The sequence below is a fragment of the Haemaphysalis longicornis genome, unplaced genomic scaffold (genome assembly GCF_048455015.1).
Source record: "Haemaphysalis longicornis isolate Haplotype H1 unplaced genomic scaffold, Haemaphysalis longicornis Haplotype H1 scaffold_1, whole genome shotgun sequence".
Lineage (NCBI taxonomy): Eukaryota > Metazoa > Arthropoda > Arachnida > Ixodida > Ixodidae > Haemaphysalis > Haemaphysalis longicornis.
In genome coordinates this window covers 389549177-389555176 of record NW_027526203.1, presented here as the reverse complement: position 1 = coordinate 389555176, position 6000 = coordinate 389549177, and positions in this window count along the sequence as shown.

The window sequence follows — 6000 nt, the reverse complement described above, 5'->3', positions numbered from 1 at the left end:
TTTGTTTTACACTTGTTTCGTTTGTCGCAAAATGCCCAAGCACTCCGGCACTCCGCTGGCAGATCAGCCGGCGAGCCGAGGCTGAGCAGACGACTCATCTCTTTCCCGGAAGTGCGTGAAAAAGCCGCCCAATAGCGGGATGTCTAGCTCATGACGAACATCTGGGAATCGATGATGTAGACATGTGAAGATGGCGGCGTCCAAAAACACGAAGGGAAGGGTGAGAAAAAAACGACAAACTTTGCAACAAAAGTGTGAGCTTTCCGCTGCGCGTAAAAGAGTAATACTTGGCACAGAGGACGTTGACGACTCAATCTAACGGTTGCGCTAGTTCATTTGGTGTGCTCAAAATGCCTTTCAGGACCCCTTTAATGTTGCCATGAAATGAAGGCATAATAAGCACTGTATTTAAAATATAGAAGCTTTACGTGGGCGCTTGCCAAGGACTCCACGCCTACGTGGTCCTCTGCGCGCGCGTGTCCTTAGGGAATGAACAGCGAGTTCCCGATTCCATTCCTGTTTTGTTTTCCCTCGTACTGAGATCTTGATCCCTCTTGATCCCTCCTCACATCAAAGAGGCTGCAGGATACGAAGAGCTCCTCGTGATGCGGCTCCTAGAGGCAGCATTAAACGCAGCTCCTCGAGGCCCCATTGTGACGGCTCATGTTCGCTGAAAAGACTTCGGCGGGTGGTTGGCCTCAAGAAACTGCGCATGGCGCCCTACTGGTACCGTGTCATACAGCCAGCGCCACCAATCTCGGGAACCGGCGCTAAAAGAGACTAGCGCTGGTTCCAATCTTGTACGTGTATGTGTGTGCGCGTGTGTGCATTGAACTTCTAAGAGTCGGTGACGGGTCACCGGTTTGTGACAATTCCGAAAAACGGTCCAGCGCGCCACACGGGCACGGCGTCACCGGGCCAGCAATGGCAATTTCGGGAGCCTACGCGGAGAGGCGAGTGCGTTGGGAAGCGCCAATGACTCCCCTTGCAGAGAGCATCTTAGTAACGACTTTGAAACGCCATTCGAACCCCCCGTTAAGACCTCCTTTTGTGACAGCCTAAGTGGCTCATTATGTCCCCGGCGGATACGAGGGGACAGCGGTTACTGACGTCGTGGGAGGAGGAGTGGAAGAAAGCGACGAAAGTATTAAAAGAGGAGCCCGAGCGGAGGGGAGGGCAGAGAGACAGGGGACAGCGATCCGGGGAGCGGACGAAACGAGTCGCGAGAAGCGCTAGGCGGAAGGCAGGGGGCCTTCGGGCCCCGGAGTCTAGCCATCGCTCGAGTGCGACGTCTGACGGGAAAGCGATCCGGGGCGCGGACGAGACGAGTCGTGAGAAGCGTTAGGCAGAAGGCAGGGGAACTTAGGGCTCCGGAGTCTAGCCATCGCTCGAGTGCCACGTCTGACCACCAGCCTCCACACTTAGCCAACCGACGTCCAGCTACCGTTCGAGCCCGCGCAGCAGCAGCCTCATCGCGGCAGGCTTCTGCCCTTCGTTCGAGCCCGGGTCAAAGCAGCCTCATCAGCGGACCCGTCGTTCGAGCCTGTGCCGGAGAAGCCTCATCGTTAGAGCCCGCGCAGCAGCAACCTCATCGCCACGGGCACTTCGTTCGAGCCCGAGCCACGGCGGCGTGACCGCGGCGGACTCCACGCTCAAGCCCACAGCAGCTCGGTCGCGGCGAACGTCAAGCCCTTCCTACAAGCCCGTGCCGCATCCCGCTGAAGCAGCCCAGCGACGCCGAGCCGTAAGAGAGATCGAGCCAGTTGACCCTATTAAATACTATGTAAAAACTTCCATGTGTCTGTGCCTTCATCTCCTCATGCCCAGTGTGGACCCACGGTCACGCTGAGAATCCAGACCATCTTACCATGACCCTCACTGGGATGCTGAGCTGGAAAAAAACTACACTCCTTTTCACGCCCAAAACGAATCTATTATCAGATCCCCGTGCATACCGCGCACGGGGATGCAAACAAACGCTCACATGTGTGCTCACAATATCTGGCGCCTTTTCCTTCCCCGTGATGGGCAGCTATTGTCGGTGATCCGTACTGAAGCGCGTTAGATATAGGCTTCATTGCAGCTGGGTAAAGTGGCGCACGTTGGACATCGTTTTGGCACGAGGTGAACACTTTTCCAAGGAGCGGTCAACACTGCAGAGCTGATCACTGCCCTACCACACATGAAGGATCTCCGCGTGTGATGAGCCCGCACAGGCAAAGTGGCAGTTTGCATTCGAGACGCCTACTTCAAAATAAGTTTGACAGCAAAATTATTCACTTACTATTTAAAGCGTTAACGACTGGGTCATCTTGCTTGGACGCTGTTGGGTCCGCAGCGCCATACATGACTGAGTCCCGCTCGATGGCCGCTAAATTTTCAACGGCAAGCACGTCCTGTAGTTTGGCCGCTCCAGCGGCATGCGTTTCGATGTCCTGATCGCAGCTCGAGGCGAGCTCTGCAGCAGTGCGTACAATTTCGTCCTGTAACCGACATATTGCAATACATTTAGCGGTATACGCCACCGAGTCCTCATCGTTCGCACCTGTCATTCCTGCATCCGCAAACCCGGCTATGTCGTGACAGTTGAATGTAGTGGCCTGTGCAGCGGCAGGTGCACATGGGTACTCATCATAAGCCATTGTTTGCTATCCAGTGCCCTGCATGCCTCGGCAATCCTCGAAACTCTCTGCAAACTCTGCAGCTGCACGTATACGACTGGATTACGTATATCAACTGTCACTCCTTCAGCAGCATACTCGGCTGAGTCATCAACGTAGCTCGTTGGCAGCTCTGCATGCGCATGCGGGACCGTGTGCCGACCGGAGACACTAGTCTCTTCCGCATCAGCGTGCCCGGCATTGGCGTGGTTCTTGGTTCTTTTCCGGTTCTGCAGTGACACGCGCGTCTGACTCCTAAACGTGGGCCTTTTTCAGCTCTGAAGAGGCACATGCACCAGCGCCCTTGTCGCCGGTCATGGACGGTTCTGCAGGGGCAAAGGTGGTTGGGTCTAGTGGGCAAGCCGATGCCCACTCTACGGCGACCTGCGCCGGTCCAACCTGACAGTCAGTCATCGTCGACTGTGCATGGAGTGGCACACGCAACTGTGCCCACCATGACCGGTTGCGCAAGGAAGAACACTCTGGGCGGGAGTCAGCAGCGGATTTGTGGTAGGACTCTGAGAGGTACAGCGTACGAGGCTTACGACTGGATAGCGCACGACGGCACTCAGGGCGGGAGTCAGTAGGTTCAGAACTAGGCTTTAGATGGTGTTTTGGACGGAACTTTCAGTGGGACTTCCAGCCGGCTTGTGGCTTGACCGCTGTTCGATAGAAAACATTGAAACATTTTACTGACAATGGTATCATCATAGTGGGGTTAGAACGCGTGCGAGGGCGCGCGCACACCTTATTAATTAAACAAAAGTGAACATCTCTTTGTATTTAGTAGTGCTGATGTCGCAAATGAAGCGAAATGTCATGCCAGTCAGGGGTGGAAGCGGGCTTCAGCCTTTTGTAGTAGCTCAGGGAGCAGAGGTAATGCTGTTTTGGAGCAGCTTTGGAGCAGTAGCACGTTCGGAGACCCAAAAGGTGAATTTCGGAGCAGTTTAAGTCTGTTCGGGAGCCTATTCCTGGAGCCAAGCGTCATTTATTTGCAATTTTTCATTTCTGGCAAGCAAAAAAACAGCAAAAATTTAAATGGCTTTTACTCAACATTCAATTAATACTGAGCAGACCACTTTCTCGACAAGTTAAAAAGTTTACGTTCCTAGAATTAAAGCATCACAGCTGACAGAGCAATCCCCAAGAAAAAACTAGAGGCAAGCAATGCTTTGAACAGCCGCACCTAACTATACTTCATACAAGTGAAAAATAACACCGTTACTGCCATGAGAAACAACCAAGACAAGACCAGAGCTAGGCGAAATGTTCCGTCCACCGTGGTTCCGTCTTGCACCTAAGATAGAAGGTTTTTCTTCATTCTACACCAAACGAAACCACAGACAAATAAAAAAAAACCTAGGACTCAGGAGGGAAGAAATTAAGAGGAAAGGAAACTAAGAGGAAACTAGAGTCAATATGAACAAAACCTGACTAGATTCTAGAGAAAGTAAAAATAATTAAATGTTCACGTTTACAAAACAAAGAAAAAATATCCTAGCGTATTATTCGCATTACTGGCCAAGTAATATATACATGCCTCTAAGCAAAAATACCGTGCAAGTGCATCGTATTTATTCAAATAACGAACGGCGCAGGTGGGGGACTTGCGTGTAGTTGCTAGCTTAGCAATTTCCCATCTCACTTGTGCCAGGGCCTGTTATCTCATCCTGATCGACGCGGCACGGTGGCATATAACCTTTGGAATGGCAAGCGCACTCGCGATCAGATGAAATGGCGAGGGTCCGACTGAAGAATAAAAACTACGGTAATTTTTGCTTTCGACACAAAGCGGGAATATTGCAATGAGTGCTGGTGCCGACGCATGCATAACGGCGCAGCGCGCAGTGCGGTGAAGTTGCATTTTGGCGAAAGTTCGCGCATCGCCTGCACCCCAAGTTCCGTGAAACCGCGCCGCCATTTGGAGACCGGGAAATTGTGACGGGTAACTCCAAGGTCCCAAGTTCACCACAGCGCGCCATGCTGTGAATGACAGCCGTACCAATGAGTCCCTAACTGCTCTGTGCTCAATGCGATTGGCATTGAAAATACCTCACAGTTGCCTCACATTTTGATGCGCAGCTTTGGAGCAGTTTCAGCGCAATTCTGCCTTTTGGAGCAGAATGGAGCAGGAAAAGCGGACTGGAGCAGCGTGGAGCAAATGGAGCAGCACTTTTACCCCTGCATGCCGGGTAATAATCACATTCGGCTTATCTAATGTCTGTGCTACACGGCTATTGCAAAGGCCTTCCGAAGGCCTTCGAACTAATTGTCTGTCAAGAGGCGCATTGGCTATCTATTAGGCGCATTTGTAAATAGGCATTCAACCGTAAATTGAAAGTTGTCGCGTAGCACAGGCATAAAACACGTCTGCAATTCGATTCGTCTCGTAATGCACCCATGACTTAAGAATGCTAGGCGATTATCCAGTGGCCTGACGTTCCCACCGGCCGGATACCGAAAATTTCGGTCAGCTGGAGGGCGCGTGAGTATTCAGGCGCTGCGGCGGGCCCCAAACATCGATTCCCGCACGCGAACACGCATTTTGCTGCTGTCGCTTGAGAGTGCGAGGCTCCACCCTGGTTGCAATCCCCCCCCCACGGCTTATTGGAGCACATGGGCATGAGCGAGCCGCGACCCAGCGCGCGGTGAGCGTAGATAGGCATCGGAAGCTGGCTCTGAAATGGAAGAAAACCCGGTTTCCTTCCGGGTGCCGCGCATGCAGATATGTAACTCGTGAGGGTGCGCACAATGGGCGAAAGAGAGCCGCCGTCGCTTCTGGGTCAGGTTCGACAGGCTCTCGCGGAGGGGCTCAGAGGAGGCCGCATGAATGGCGAGAGCACTGAAATGTGCACGCTTGGTAATGGCAACTCCGGCCAAAGGAACGACGCGCACGAGCGCGCAGGAGGCGCGGCCGACCGCGCCTTGGCTGGCGTTTTGGCCGCCGCCGGCATATACAATGGCACAACCGTCCGCTGTCGGCCCATGAAATTTGTCTCACGCAGTTCTCACCGCCATGCAGCACCTTCCGAAGGAGGACCCCTCTTCGTTATAAACAAACAACTACGAAACATAGTTAAGCCAAAAAAAAAAACAATTATTCAAAAACAGGCGGAGCTCCTCTCAAACGCTGCATATTCTCATTTACTTTGCCGGAAAACGGTGCTCCTATTACGACATATAACGTGACCGAACTTGGACCATTGTACCCATTAAAGAAACCGACTGGAGCAATGTACTTTTGGCATATCAGCTGCACTGGCACTAGCGAAGTCTCTGCATTCCGCACTGGACCGACACCTGTCAGATAAGCGAATGCAGAAAGGTTGCCTGCAGAACA